Source organism: Scyliorhinus canicula, chromosome 1 (genome assembly GCF_902713615.1).
Source record: "Scyliorhinus canicula chromosome 1, sScyCan1.1, whole genome shotgun sequence".
Lineage (NCBI taxonomy): Eukaryota > Metazoa > Chordata > Chondrichthyes > Carcharhiniformes > Scyliorhinidae > Scyliorhinus > Scyliorhinus canicula.
Genome location: NC_052146.1, coordinates 192,519,737 through 192,535,749, shown reverse-complemented (window position 1 = coordinate 192,535,749; position 16,013 = coordinate 192,519,737). Strand labels below are relative to the sequence as shown.

Below are 16,013 nucleotides of genomic sequence, written 5' to 3'. Positions count from 1 at the left end.
CTTATTCAGAGGACCCGGGTTCACTCTCAGCCCTGGGTCACTGTCTGGTGTTTGCACATTCTCCCAGTGTCTGCTTGGCCTCACCCCCACAACACAAAGATGTGCAGGGTAGGTGGATTGGCCATGCTAAATTGCCCCTTAATTGAAAAAAAAAGAATTGGATACTCTTAAATTTTTATAATAAAGAAATCCTCTTATTGATCATGAACACCATATTTGTGCTTGGGGTGCTGTAAACTACAGTGCTACAGGCCAAGAGCTGGATGGTGAAATCAGCCAGAGTAGTTCATTCTTAGAACACATGAACTAGGAGCAGGATTAAGCAGTTTAGCCTCTCGAGCCCGCTCCACCGTTCAATACGATCATGTCTGATCTCATCCTGGCCTTTACTCCACCGTACAGCCCATTCTCCATAACCTTTCAACCCATTACCAATTAAAAATCTGTCTAACTCTAAATTTACTCACTGTCCCAGCATCCACTGCACTCTGGGAGAAGTAGTTTCTCCTCATCTCGGTTTTAAATTTTCTACCTCTTATCCGAAGACTACGACCTCTCGTTCTAGAACGCCCCACAAGAGGAAGCATTCGCTCCATGTCTACTTTATCCATACCTGTTATCATCTTGTACACCTCAACTTGATTGCCCTTCTGTTCAATCTCTCTTCATACGACAAACCTTCATCTCTGGAATCAACCGAGTGACCCTCCTGTGAACTGCCTCCAAAGCTACTACATCTTTCCTCGGATAAGGGGACCAAAACGGTGCACAATACTCCAGGTGTGTCTCACCAATGACTTGTATAGTTGCAACAACACTTCCTTACCTTTAGACTTTATTCCTTTCGGTATAAATGTGAACATTCCATTTGTTTTCTTTATCATCTGCTGTTCCTGCGTGCTAGTTTTCTGTGACTCGTGAACAAGGACACCCAGATCTCTCTGCATCGGAGCATCCCAAAGTCTCTCCCCATTTAGATAATAGTTTTCCTTCCCATTTTTCTGACCAAAATGCATGATCTCACACTTCTCAACGTTAAACTCCGTCTACCACATTTTGGCCCACTCTCCTAGCAAGGCTCTTATTTTCTCATTTCAACTTACTGTCCCACCTATTTTTGTGTCATCTGCAAATTTGGCTACAGAACCTTTCTATCCCTGTATCCTAGATTGTAAATAGCTGGGGCCCAAGGACCAAACCCTGTGGCACCCCACTACTTACATCTTGCCATCCATAAAAAGACCCACTTATCCTGACTCTATCTTCTGTCTATCAGCCAGTTTTCTATCCAAGCTAATAAGTTACACCTAATCCCATGTGATTTCACCTTGTGAATTAACCTTCTGTACGGCATCTTATCAAATGCCTTCCGAAAGTCCAGATATAGTACATCTACAGGATCCCCATTATCTAATTTGCTTGCTACATCTTCAAAAGAACTCTAGTAAATTAGTCAAACCATGATTTGCCTTTCATAAAAACAATGCCGACTCTGATGGATAGCGTTCAGCTTTCCAAACGTCCTGATACTCCTTCCTTGATAATCGATTGTAAAAACTAAGCTAACAGATCTGTAATTTACCCACATTCTGGCTCCCTCCCTTTTTGAACAAGGGCGTTATATTAGCATTTTTCCAATCCACTGGAACCTTTCCCATGTCCAGGGAATTTTGGAATATTATAAACAATGGATCCACCATCTCCGCTGCCACTTCCATCAACACCCTAGGATGTAGGCCATCAGGCCCAGGGGGACCAATTGCTTAAGTATGGATCACTGCAAGAAGTACAACTTACAATAGGAGTGCTGGGCAATTAACGGAGTTAGGGAAATAAGGGTTAGAGATGCTCTTTTGCTTTGTTTCCTAACCTGCTCCGCCCTCAGCCTTCAAGGATGTGGTCTTACACTGCTACAGGAGAAGCTAGTAAATATTTTTTCTCATCTCAGCCAGCACGTTGTGCAAATAACAGAAAATTCCACTCTTGGAGGAAAGATTTAAATGCACTGGAAGCAGGTTAGAGACGATTTACCAGGCTGAGACTTAGAATTGGTGGGTTGTCTTATGAGGGAATGTTGGGCAGGCTAGGATTTTATCCATTGGAATTTAGAACAGGTGGCAGGATCGAAACACAAGATCCTGAGGGGTCTTGACAGGGTGGATATGGAGAGGATGTTTCCTCTTGTGAGAGAATCTAGAACTAAAGGGTCACCCACTTCAAACAGAAAGCGGATTAAATCCTTTTAACTCAAGAGACTTGGGAGCCTTTGGAACACTTCCTGAAAAGGTGGTGGAAGCAGAGTCTTTGAATATTATAAGGCAGAGGTGGATAGATTTTTGGTAAGAATGGGGTGGGGCAATAGTTATCAGGAGCAGACAGAGTGCATATTTGACATTACCATCAGATCAGCCATGATTGGGCAGCACGGTGGCCAAGTGGTTAGCATAACCGCCTCACGCCGCTGAGGTCCCAGGTTCGATCCCGGCTCTGGGTCACTGTCTGTGTGGAGTTTGCACATTCTCCCCGTGTCTGCGTGGGTTTCGCCCCCACAACGCAAAAATGTGCAGAGTAGGTGGATTGGCCACGCTAAATTGCCCCTTAATTGGAAAAAATAATTGGGTAATCTAAATTTAATTTAAAAAATTCAGCCATGATCGTATTAAACGGCAGCTCTCCCCCCCCCCCCCCCCCCCCCCAACCCCCCCTCCCCAGGGCCAAATGACCTACTCCTGCTCTTTGTTGTTCGTATGTTTGTATCATTCTTCTTGAAAACCTCGGTTACAATCCTTGTCCCTCTATTTTAACCATGAGAGACTGGGTGCACCTCAACTCGTTTCTCTGAAGCTGTGAACAGTCCTAAACAGCATTGCCTGTCCTTGCGTACATTAGGTTGTGGTTGCCTCTCGAGTCAACCTCTTTCCTGAAAGCCAGGACAGGCTACAGGGCAATTCAAGTTAGTTGACCCAGTTGCATTCCTGTTTTTTGTATCAGTTTCTCAACATAAATGGGACTGATTGTATGAAACCTCAATTGTTCTGCATGTTTCACTTACAGCGAATAAGTAGCATATGATCAGAACAAGCTTTGCTTCATCCGGTGTTAACATATTCCACTTTTGTCGTCATTGAAGGAATACACCAGTCTGAAACCCACAGATCGACTGTTACATTCCCAAGTCTTGTAGCTGTACACAGTGTTACTAGTGCTCCAACTTCTTAAGGGAGTACCAGAGCCAGGTTACCTGCAATTTCTTTTTAATTCATTACCGAGATGTGGGCATGACTGGCTGGACCAACATTTATTGCCATCCTCAATTACCCTTGAACGGAGTGGCTTGCTCGGCCATTTGAGAGTCAACCACATTGCTGTGGGTCTGGAGTCACATGTAGGCCAGACCAGTAAGGACAGCAGATTTCCTTCCCTACAGGACATTAGCATGCTCCAGAACTCCGCTGGATTATGGGTATACATCACGGGCTTTAAACCAACAAGATCCGTACAACTTCCCATGTCAGAAATAGAGTTCGACAGGCAGGCAAACACAAACAACTTCAAATATGTCCCAAAATCCCCATTATTGACAGCCATGCAGCACTAAGGATAGGCACATGACATCCAACAGTGCCTCACTCAATTGAGAGCAAAAATTGTTTGCTAAATTCTATAAATCACTATCCGATAAACCGATTACACAGCAGGAAGGGTTTTTAAACGACAAGACTTATTTTTAAAAGCAGATAAACAGCCTTGCGAGCAGAGTCACTCCTCAAACTCAGTATATGTGGGGGAGCTCGGAGCAACCCCGCATTGCAGAGACCGTCACAACACTGCAGTGCAGTCCCAGCTGAATATCAGGTACAGCAGGTAGAAGGTCGACTTCAAAGGCTAACAAATATTTTCTGATGGAAAAATTTGCGGCTCATCGTTTACATCAATTGCAGAGAAGTGCTTTTCATCTGGCCCTCAAATGATCTACAAAAGTTCAACATTTGCAGGTTTTAATAATTTTAATAATCTTTATTGTCACAAGTAGGCTTACACTAACACTGCAATGAAGTTACTGTGAAAAGCCCCTAGTTGCCACACTCCGGTGCCTGTTCGGGTACACGGACGGAGAATTTAGAATATCCAATTCACCTAACAGCGCGTCTTTTGGAACTTGTAGGAGGAAACTGGAGCATCCGGAGGAAACCCACGCAGACACGAGGAGAACGTGCAGACTCCTCACAGACAGTGACCCAAGCCACAAATCAAACCTGGGGCCCTGGAGCTCTGAAGCAACAGTGTTACCCACTGTGCTGCCGTGCTGCCAGGTTTTATGCTCAAAATGATAGGCAGTACAACTGCTTTCATTCAGAACTCAAGCAAAATGTTCTCCCACCCCTCCTCAGCTCTATTTGTGTTCACATCCTAAAGACCCACTTTTAGTCCCCCCTTTGTGACCTCAAGGTGTCCCAGGTTACTGTCGTGGTGTACTGTTGGGAGTGTAACCGGGAATATGATAATGACCTTAATAATTTTGTTTTTGTGTTTATCGAGGGATAAGTACTGGAGACTCTCTTTGTCCTTCAAAGAAAATACTCTTCAACTCAAAGAGGATAGATGAGACCTTGGTTTAACGTCCTGAAAAATGCAATCCCTCAGTGCTGGACTGGACTGCAAGCCCAGATTTTACATTAAACATGTTGGAATGGCATTTGAACCCGTAACCATCCAATCCAGAGGTAAGAATGCTACAGGTGAGCCAAATATAGTTGCTAAATTTCTATTAAACATGTGCTCCTTTAGATCAGAGTGCATCATGGAAATGGTCTATAATATCTTTAGTAAAACCAGTGTGCTTTCAAAATAAAAGGTAATTATTGCAGGTCTGTGTTAGTGTGTAACAAATTGATTTTACAGTTGCGTAAACTGAATAGGAGGACAAGAAGCAGAGAATTCAGTGGCCTGTTGTAATGTAGGGATTTGAAAACCAAACTGCAAGTTTTGGGGGAGGGAGTGGAAATATCATTCAAAAAAGGTGCTTTTCTCAGAACACCAAGAGACTGGATTGCATCCCCCAGCAGGGGCATTTGCTCCTCTACTTCTATGCCTTCTCTCTCTGCGAGAACTCTTTCACCTGTGCCAGCTGATCCAAGGACCACTCAGCTCTCATTCTCAGTAGTGCACCCAACCGATCAGAGAACCCCCTCACTCTCTCTTGCCCTATCCCACACTGCACTCAAGCCACAAAGCCTCAGAAACAGAACAAACATCGACAATTGGCAAAGAATCAAGGAAGATGGGGAGAAACTCTGCAGGGAGCGCAACTATTTGGATATATCGTTCAAAGAGCTGGAATAGACAGATGGGCTGAATGGTTCCTGATCTACGACTCAGTCTGTTGAGACATACTCAACACCCTTCAGCTGCAACTTCTCACTACTGCAATTGCATAACAATAAGATACATTCACTGCTGAGCTGCTCAGCTTAGTCTATCAACCACAGGGAGGCTGGTTATGTTATCACTTCACAGTGAGTGCAGCTCATCACAGTAGTCATTAAACTGGTATACTTACGCCACAGACACCAGTCACTGCAGAAACCTCGCTCACCGCTCCTCAGAAAAATACACTAACTTTTAAAAACAAATAAAATCTCAGTCAACAATGGGCAGTTGACTGGAGAGCTCCTCTCTCTCTTGCTCGTTTCTCATGGTGCTTTCAATCAACCATCCGAGCCAATAAGCAACCTGCTCCGATCTGCTCCCAAACAAAAAAAACATCATTGGTTCTGGGGGCTTTGTTCAGCAGTCTGCAGGATATCAGGCTGGCTTTAAGTTGTGATGCAGCCGTTGCCGTGGTCACGGGAACAGGGTCGACACCGCTGCAGCACTCAGATGCTGCTTGGGATGGGACTGAGGGTCACAGTGCAGAGTTGCTTGGATCCACTGCAGACAATAAGGAAGAGCAATCGCTTTCAGCTCTGCAATTGCTGAGGGACAGTGAAGGAAATTAAGAGGTTTCTCTCTCCTGGCATTGTTAGAAGGGATGGCTTTTAAAAAAAAATCTATTAGTTACATTATTTACAAGTTTGGGGGGTGGCTGGGGAGAGCCAATTTCAGGCTTTACACTAGGCTGGAGAACAGGGGACAGGTCTTTCGAAGTCACGTGGGTAAACAACGTGAAGGTGGCACCTTCCCCCGGGGCTTCATCATTCCCCTTAGTATTGGAGGGGACAAGATTGAGGAGTGTTTCAAAATGCATTTCAACTCCTCCGTATATTTCCTCAACGCACCAAGAGACCCCACAGCACAGTAAAGAGGCTATTCGGACCATCAAGTCTGCACCGACCCCGAGAAATCACTACCTAGGCCCACTTCCCCACCCTATCCCCATAACCCCAGCTAACCTGTACATCTTTGGACTGTGGAAAGAAACTCACGTAGAATGCGCAAACTCCACATGGACAGTCACCCAAGGCTGGAATTGAACCTGGGTCCCTGGCACTGAGGCAGCAATGAGACTTAGTGTGTCACCTGGACTATGTTGCGATCTCCATTTCTAACATTGGCAAGTCACCTGAAGGAGAGCTCCCTCAAGAGAGGTAGCATACGTGCAAGTGTGATATATAATAAATATACACACCCATACCCCTGTATGTGTGCTGTCATATTGACCCTATCTTTGAAGCTGTTACAAAAACTGGCAAGTGTTTTGTAGCCCCCATCCTTCATTGGTACAATTCGTACAAAATATAGGATCAGGATTTTTTTTACCCAAATATTTTAAAGCTACAGATACATAGTAAGAAAATTGTAAAGGCCAAGGTGCCAATGTCTGACACTTCCTCAGAATTGAGCACAGAAGTTAACAGTTAAATACTGAGCATCTGTCAGGATATTAATATCTAACCGACATAGGAACATAAGAACTAGGAGCAGGAGTAGGCCATCTGGCCCCTCGAGCCTGCTCTGCCATTCATGGCTGATTGTCTTAGTGCACTCAGCTCCACTTACCCAACCGCTCATCAAAACCCTTAGGGGGAGTTTCTCCGAGCCCCGTGCCGGGCAGGAGAATCGCAGCAACCGCGCCACGACGCCCACGTGCGATTCTCCGATGTGAGGAGAATCAGCGCCATTTGCGCCGGCACGCGCGCTGGCCACTGGATTCGGCAGGGCCGCTGATTCTCCGGCCTGTATCGGCAGAGTCCCGCTGGTGCCGTTCACCCCTGGTTTCTGCCGGCGGGAACGGTCGGGGGGCGGCCTCCGATGGGGTCTGGCCCATGATCGGGGCCCACCAATCGGTGGGCCGGCCTCTGCCAACCCCCCCCCTTACTTCCTGGCGCGCCAGGCCCTGAACACCGACTCTATGTTGAGTCGGGGCCGGTGGGCTAAAGAAGTCCCCTGCGCATGCACAGGTTGGCGCAGCCCACCTGCCCATTCATGGGTTGGCACTGCACCCATTTGGCACCGCGAAAGGAGGCTGGAGCGGCGTGAATCGCGACAGCATTCACGACGGCACGAACACTTGGGCTCCATATCGGAGAATCGCCCCCTTAATTCCTTTACTGTTCAAAAATCTAGCCAACTAACTTTGCCTTAAAAAACATCCAGTGAGATATCCTCAGCTGCTTCAGTGGGCAGGGAATTCCACAGATTCTCAACCCTTTGGGTGAAGTAGTTTCTCTTCAACTAAGTCCTAAATCTGCTCCCCCTTATTTTGAGCCTATGCCCCTAGTTCGAATTTCACCCACCAGTGGAAACAACCTCCCTGCTCCTATCTGATCTATTCCCTTCATAATTTTATATGTTTGATCAGTTAACCCCTCATTCTTCCAAATTCAAATGAGCATAGTCCCAGTCTACTTGGTCTCTCCTCATAAGCCAATCCTCTCAACTCCGGAATCAACCTAGTGAATCTCCTCTGCACCCCCTCCAGTGCCAGTACATCCTTTCTCAAGAAAAGGAGACCAAAACTGTACACAGTTAACTGTACACAGTACTCCAGGTGTGGCCTCACCAGCACCCTATACAGCTGCAACATAACATCCTTATTTTTAATCTCTATCCCTCTTGCAACGAAGGACAAAATTCCATTTGCCTTCTTAATTACCTGCTGCACCTGCAAACCAACTTTTTGCAACTTGTGCAAACGCTTCGTGTCTTCCCAATGCCAAATCACACAGGCCAACGACAATCTAGATTTCTCATTTGTTACTATTCCCAGTGCCAGTGAGCAAAGTGGGCAAGACAAGTTTTTTTTAAAAAAATTTTTATTTTTATAAAATTGTTACCTTGCTGTTATGGAAACCCCAGCATCCACTGCAGATTTGAAATCACTCCCATCAACACAATGGGCCCTATAGTTTTAAACAGGGCATTTGTGACCACTATGAATGCTAGGATATCTTTCTCAAAAGACTAAAAGGCAAGAAAACAAATTGTAAAATGTCCTGAGGTACTTCAAGGAAGAATAGTCAACAGAATTAGGGGCACAACTAAAAAGTAAATACATTTAGAATCATGGTTGCAAGGTAACCAAGATTGGGAAATAAATATTCCAGGGCACACAATATTTTGGAAAGAAAAGCAAAGGAGGTGGTGTAGCCCAGATTATAAAAGGGTGACACAAGGACATGAGTGAGAAAGGATCTGGGTCAGAAGATCATAAAGACACAAGAAACAAGAGTAAGCCACTCAGCCCTTTAAGCCTGCTCTGCCATTCAATGAGATATGGCTGATTTTCCACGTCACGAAGTAGAATCAGTATGGGTAGAGTTTTAGAAGAGCAAGAATAAGAAAACACTGGGGGGGGGGGGGGGGGGGGAAAGAGTAGTTTATAGACACCTTAACAGTTAGGCAGAACAGCATCACAAAATTATTGGATATTGTAACAAAGGTTGTGGAACCGATTAGGGAAAAATTTATTTTTTGATCGAGTATTGTGAAACATTAATGATGTCATAGTAAAGCTCCAATCACAAACAAGAATCTTTAGCATGGGTTTGAGGAGAAATCTGGCCAAGGTTGACCAGAAGGCGTGGTTAATAAACGAGCAGTGGAAGACATTTAAAGAAACAATTCAAATGTTCAAAACAGATTCCATTGCAAAACAAAAAGCTGGAAGAACAGTTACAGGAAGTTAAGCGGGGGGGGGGGGGGGGGGGGGAGGGATTTACTGGCCACCCCACCGCCTGATTTTTGGCAGCAGAGGCAGCCTGTCAGCAGGATCTACCAATCCCAATATTGTCAATGAGGTTTCCTGGTGACAGCTCCTCCCATTCCTTTAAGTGCATTTCAAGCCTCTCTCAGCCATTGTAGGTGAATGCTCGAAAACTGTTCTGCAGGCAGAAGACGACATTTGGGCATCACAAGACGGCTCAGCCACTTGGTCCAATCATGAATCGGGGATGCAATGGAAGTGCAAGTTTTAAGATGACAGCACATACTTCGAAATACCAGTCATCAGCAGAGAACCACCTAATGATCGCCAGTCTCAAATCAAATGCTAGCAAGGAGGTTCCAAATACCCAACTTGAATGGTATTGATGTATTGTACACAATAGGTTTCCAGGCTTAGCATGTTGATCTACCGCAGGCTTGTAATATTATCTGATGCAAAATGGTTGAGGTGGAGGCGAGTGGGAATGGGTAAAATCTGTGTGCTTACCTAAACATCGGCGACTTCCTACTTCCATTTGCAAAGGTAGCCCCCCAGTCTGCAAGTGGGGGTACCTGGGGTGAACCTCTTGCCCAGTGCCTCCTTTTCCTCCCAGTCACAAGGTTGTGACTTCAGCAGTGAGCCAACCTAGTGTCATTTGGGCACTTTTTTGGGCAATGCGAATCAAACGCATCAGCAGACAATAATGAAAAGGAAAGAAAATCTCTCCAGTAGAATGAAAATTAGTAGAGGGGGAGGAAATGTCAAGACATTTTCCCCGATTGTGGGAAGACATTTGATGGGGTTATGAAGTAGGGAACAGGGCCCCAAAAGGAAAGGCAAAACTGGGTTAACAGAAAAAAGGTTGAAATCCAACTTAGAAATCAACTATAAAATGGAAAAATTGGCTGCTAGAAACGGAGCAACCAAACAGTCCTCAACAAAAAGACCATCGTCACAGTTATTTTTAATATTCTTGTTTAAAGGAAACGGCTTACGATTGTTTGGCTTCATGTCTGATGGATTGCTTGTACAGTTTATCTATCACACCTGATTAAAAAAATGCACCTTCAAACTACAGATGTCACAGAGACACACAAAAAAAATAAGCCTCCCTAAATCCAGCCCAAGCTTTGCATCATACTTCAAATCATTCAACCATGCAACAAGCCATTCATCTGCCGGATAATAAACCTAAAATAAGGGGCAATTATTCAGGGTGGGTGCAAGCCCAGGGCAGCTGCTGGTGCTCGCCAGCTCACTGCAAACCTTTAAAAGGAATCAGATTAGAGATCACATTCATCCACTCAAAACAGAATGGATTTAAAAAGCGCAATGCAAATATATATAGACACGATGGCTGCTTACCATGTGGGCTGGTCTCCCTACAACGTTTTAAAAATGTATTCTTTAGATTTCAAGATTTGCTTTGTGATTCCAGTTCAATAGCACTTCTTCAGTTTTCACACACAAAAAAAAAGCAAAAACCCTTCATGGAGTCTCCTTATCCAGTGCAGCAACTCTCAGCAGCTGAAGCCAGAGAGTCTTCTTCAGCTGGGTCTGTGCGGTAAAGGCACACGTCACAATGTGCAGAAATGCTCAACACAGTCCTCACCCACAGTCGACCCACAGCTAACTATTGCCACTGGTCAGAAGATTAACGATCGGTCGAGAGCGACCAGCCACATTTTAAATTTAGGCAGGAGGCTCCAGTTTTTGCTGATAACACAAGGTGGCAGGTTGCCAGCGTTGCAGGCAGCATTTCTATTCAGGACACATTTCACCACAAGAGCATTTAAAGAGCCCCCAACACCCATACCATCTCTCCCTTGTTGCCACCTGCACCACTTTACACAGGTACTAATATGAAAAGATAAAGTTAAAATGTTAAAATTTAACCCACCATCCAAGGAGGCTCGGGCAATTAGCTGTGGCTCAGCTGGTAACATTCTTGACCAAGTTAGAAACTAGCAGGACTAATCCCAGTTCGGAGACAAATGCTCCAGTGCAGTACTGAGGGAGTGTTGCACTATTGGAGGTATCATCTTTGCGATGAGCCAATAAACCAAGGTCCCCTCTGCACACTCATAGCCACAAAAGATCCCATTTGATCATACATCTTGGGATTACATGGGTGCTGTGTGTAGAAATCTGTCCATTTCCAATATGGACTACACCATCATTGGTGGCGAAATACTTCTCTAGCACTACGAAAGGCACTATAAAGTGCAAATCATATTTTTCTTTCATGTGTTTAGGAAGCCATCCCCGATGGACAAGCCCTCTGTATACACAGGATCTGCGCAGACGAGGAGAAACATAACAGACATCTACAAACGCCGAAAGACGCCCTCGTAAGAACGGGATACGGCGCTCGACTCATGGTTCGACAGTTCCAACACGCCACAATGAAAACACGAACCGACTTCCACTTACACACACACACTGTGCAGTTCGTCGTCCAATACTTCCCTGGAGCGGAGAAACAACCTTCAATCAACCGCACAACATTAGCAGACAATTGTTTGCAGCAAACTACCCAGCCTTCAGTAGAACAGCAATGTCTGCAAGACGTGCCAGATCATAGACATGGGTACTACCTTACACATAAGAACACCACCCATCAGGTACACGGTACATACTTGTGCGACTCGGCCAGCATAGTCTACCTCATACGCTGCAGGAAAAGATGTCCCGAAGCGTGGTACATTGGAGAAACTATGCAGACGTTGCAACAATGGATGAACGGACATCGCGCGACAGTCACCAGGCAGGAATGTTCCCTTCCAGTCGGGGGAACAATTCAGCAGTCAAGGGCATTCAGCCTCTAATCTTCGGGTAAGCGTTCTCCAAGGCGGCCTTCAAGACGCGTGACAACGCAGAATCATGATTAGAAACAAACTTGTTGGACTTTAACTTGATATTATAAGACTTCATAATGATTGATACAGCAGACTCGAAGGGCTGAATGGCTTACTCCTCCTCCTCTTTTCTTTGTTTCTATGAACGATTTGTGGGCTCCCAAGGCATAAAATGGTTCAATGGCACTTGCACCCTCATCCACCAGACCAGAGAAATACACTAGATGTCAGCCCAGAATTCAGAGTTAGATCTCTGCCCTCCATTCACTGAAATCATGTGGACTGGGTTTCGAATCCTGCACTCCTGAAGAGTCAGGGAATGACTCCCAGTGAGACTCATTCCCAAGGCTGAAGGGAAAGAGAACAAAATACAGGAAGGGGAATGTGGGAAGAAAAAAAAGTGTGAAGGTAGCTGCTGTGATTCCTAGCTCCCAGTCATGGAAACACATAGCAGGAGGTTTCACCATTATAAACTGTTATAATTATCGCCTGACCACAAGACTCATTCAAACACTAAATTTACAGAACGCAAATGTCACAATCCACACTGGGCTTGTACTATACTCACACTGAAAGTCATTCTACATCAGCCCCACAGTTTCACAATTAAAGAATTTAGCTTCACACCAGCTGTTATTCATTATGCATTCCATACACTTACAAATTAAACTGCTAAGCCTTCTCAAACTGTGGAATTGCAAATCAAAACCAGAAGCACATTAACCACCAGCCAAGCTTCATTTCACGTATTTTAGAGGGAAACATGGTCAGCAAGTATGCGCAGAGATCAAACGGTGTGCAGGTAGGGGGGGCAAGGTATTCAGAAAGGGGAAGAGAATGAGCGAGTTGGGGTGGGGCGGGGCGAAAAGGAGAGTTGTCAGGAGGAGAGCGATGGGTTACCTCCAAGGACAACCAAGTGAAGTTGGACGTGTACCGGGGGGAGGGGGAGGGGGAGGGGAGTGCTAACTTGTGCTGACTAACTATGCAAGAAAAACCTTAAAAGATGGAAGGAACTTAGTTCTTAGGATTGAGAATTCAGGACCAAAGAAGATTGGATCCAAATTGGTGATGCAGCAAGTTTCTCATGCGTTTGACCCTGAATCAAGTCTGTTTGGGTTGTATGTGCTGTGTTGACTTTGTATCAAATTCCACCCTGGAACATCTTAAACATATGAATTAAGAGAAGTAGGCAATTCAGCCCTTCAAGCCTGCTCTGCCATTCAATCAGATCATGGCTGATCTCTTCCCATCTTCCTGGCCAATCACTCCTCATACGTCAATCCATTCATCCCCAGAATCAATCTGGTAAACCTCCTCTGAACTGCCTCCAATGCCACCACATCCTTCCTCAAACGCGATGATAAAAACTGGACACTACTCCAGATGTGGTCTCACCAACACCCCATATAATTGCAACAACACCCTTCTACTTTTATACTCCGGTCCTTTTGCTTCATTTGCCTTTTTAATTACATGCTGTACTTTCTGTGATTCATGAACAAGGACACCCAGATCCCTCTGCCCACACACATTTTGTATCTGCTTTCCATTTAGATAATAATTTGCCTTTTTTTTGGGAGGGCCAAAATGGATAACGTCACATTAAACTCCATGGGGTTAGAACAAAGGCACAGCACCAATGGGAGTGAGGAGGGCAGGGTTCAGAGAAATAACATTGCCCCAAAATGCAAAATGACTTCCCCTTTTAAAAAGTTCCCTTGGTATTCATGGCCACGTTAAAATATTTTGCGCCGACTTTCAGGTACTCCAGTTTATCAGCTCCCTCTCTCCAGGGTCTCGAGCAGTTCACACATGGCCATTTATCAAAAGGAGCTAGGAATGAACTGGTTTGGTAGAACATTTTCATTTCATTTCTTTTACTGACCTAGATAGGGGGTGATTTTTAAACGAGAACTGCTAAAAATAAAACCCATTCACATCTCCCTCCTCACCAGACCCCATTTCTTCACAATCAGTTTTCAAAATACAGTTAAGGGCAAGTCAATGATTTTTCACTTTAAAATATTGACAATTAAGGAACATGGATTATCAACAGTGAATAACCAGGGCACGATTGGAATGTACTGTCCCTACATTAATAAAAAATTTAACAGTGATAGCAGAACTACAGATTTGAGAGGATCCATATAATCATGAAAAAGACTGAACAGGCTGCGGCTCTTTTTGGTAGATACGAGAAGGTTGAACAGTGACCTGATCAAGGTCATCAACAGGATAGACACAAGATATTTTCACTTGTGGGTAAGTCCATAACCAGGTGATAGTCACTGATAAATTGAATAGGGAATGCAGGTGAAAAATGAACTTTCTTTCCATATTTTTCTTTGGTCAAGAGGGGATGGGGTTTTGGCACATGCCTACCCTTGTTAGACCGGTGAACTCCCACAAGTGCATGTTGGATAGAGTCATTTCTGATATACAGATTGGATATTATAACCATCATTATTGCCAGACGAGAAGAGCATGGAATGGACCGGATGGATTTCCCAGAATCTAGTCTAGTAAGTCAACCCAACTGGAAGGGACAGTAGTCTACCAGAATCGGTATCAATCTCCTGCTGGCCAAAGGGAGATTGGAAAGCACCCACTTCCTTGTTTGCCAATATCAATCCCGTCGGGGGTGGGAGAGAAGAAGGGAAGGAAACAGTGAAGGAACCTGATTAGGTGAAACTACAGTGCAGAAGGAGGCCATTCGGCCCATCAGGTCTGTACCGATCCTCTGAAAGAGCACCTTACCCAGGCCCAATCCTCCACCCTGTCCCCAGAACCACACCTAGGGCAATTTAGCATGGCCAATCCACCCAACACTGCACCATCTTTGGACTGTGGGAGGAAACTAGAGCGCCTGGAGGAAACCCACGTAGACCCACGGTAGCATAGTGGTTAGCACAGTTGCTTCACAGCGAGCCCCAGTTCAATTCCCAGCTTGGGTCACTGTCTGGGTGGAGTCTGCACATTCTCCCCGTTACTGCGTAGGTTTCCTCCGGGTGCTCCGGTTTCCTCCCACAGTCCAAAGATGTGCAAATTAGGTGGATTAGCTGTTCTAAATTGTCCTTAAGTGTCCAAAAAGATTAAGTGGGGTTACTGGGATAAAGGTGGGGATAGGGTGGAGGTGTCGGGCTTAAGTAGGGTGCTCTTTCCAAGGGCTGGTGCAGACTTGATGGGCTGAATGGCCTCCTTCTGCACTGTAAATTCTAGGATTCTATGAAACACAGGAAGAACAGAGGTTGGACTCGAACCTGGGTCCCTGGCACTGAGGCATCAGTGTTAACCACTGTGCCACCCTCTGTTTGGGATAAGTGGTAACTAACATTCATACCACACAAGTGCCAGGCAATGACCATCTCCAATAAGAGAAAATCCAAATCACATCCCCTTTACATTCAATGACATTACTGTCGCTGAATTCCCCCACCAACATCATGAGGGGCGGGGTGCTATTGAGCAGAAACTAAACTGGACTAGCCATGCCATATAAATACCGTGGCTACAAGAGCAAGTCAGAGGCTAGGAATCCTGCAGTGAGTAACTCAACTCGTGAGTGAGCACGCAGGGGGGCTGTGTAAGTTGAGCAAAAGCTGATCTGGACTAGTCGCATGAATACGGTGGCTACAAGAGCAGGTTAGAGGCTGGGAATTCTGTAGAGAATAACTCACCTTCTGACACCTAAAAAGCTGTATGCCATCTACAAGGCACAAGTTAGGAGTGCAGTTCAATACCCCACTTGCCTGGATAGTTGCAGCTCCAACAAGAAGCTTGACACCGTCCAGGACAAAATCAGGCCTCTTGATTGGCACCCCATCCACCTTCAACGTCCATTCCTCCCACAGTGGCAATAATGTGTGCACCATTTACCAGATGTACAATAGCAACTCGCCAAGGCTCCTTTGACAACATCATCCAAACCCACAACCTCTCCCAGCCAGTAGGACAGGGGCAGCAGGTGAGTGGGAATATCACCACCTGCAAGTTCTCTTCCAAGCCACAGA

The 16,013-nt window shown here is 45.3% G+C and overlaps 1 protein-coding gene across 9 annotated transcripts in view; it reads right to left on the bottom strand.

Annotated features, from left to right (window-relative positions):
• The window catches only part of LOC119970531 (pleckstrin homology domain-containing family G member 1), a 285,870-nt gene that overhangs the window by 98,736 nt on the left and 171,121 nt on the right, over positions 1-16,013 (bottom strand). The window contains exon 1 of one of the 9 annotated variants that reach the window (XM_038805354.1): positions 10,511-10,813. The exons of 7 other annotated variants lie outside the window; for them this stretch is intronic. The gene's annotated coding sequence lies outside the window, so the exon portion shown is untranslated. Of the gene's footprint in view, positions 1-5,560; positions 5,734-10,510; positions 10,814-16,013 lie in introns of those variants that run through there. One more of the 9 variants, XM_038805364.1, reaches the window with a different exon arrangement.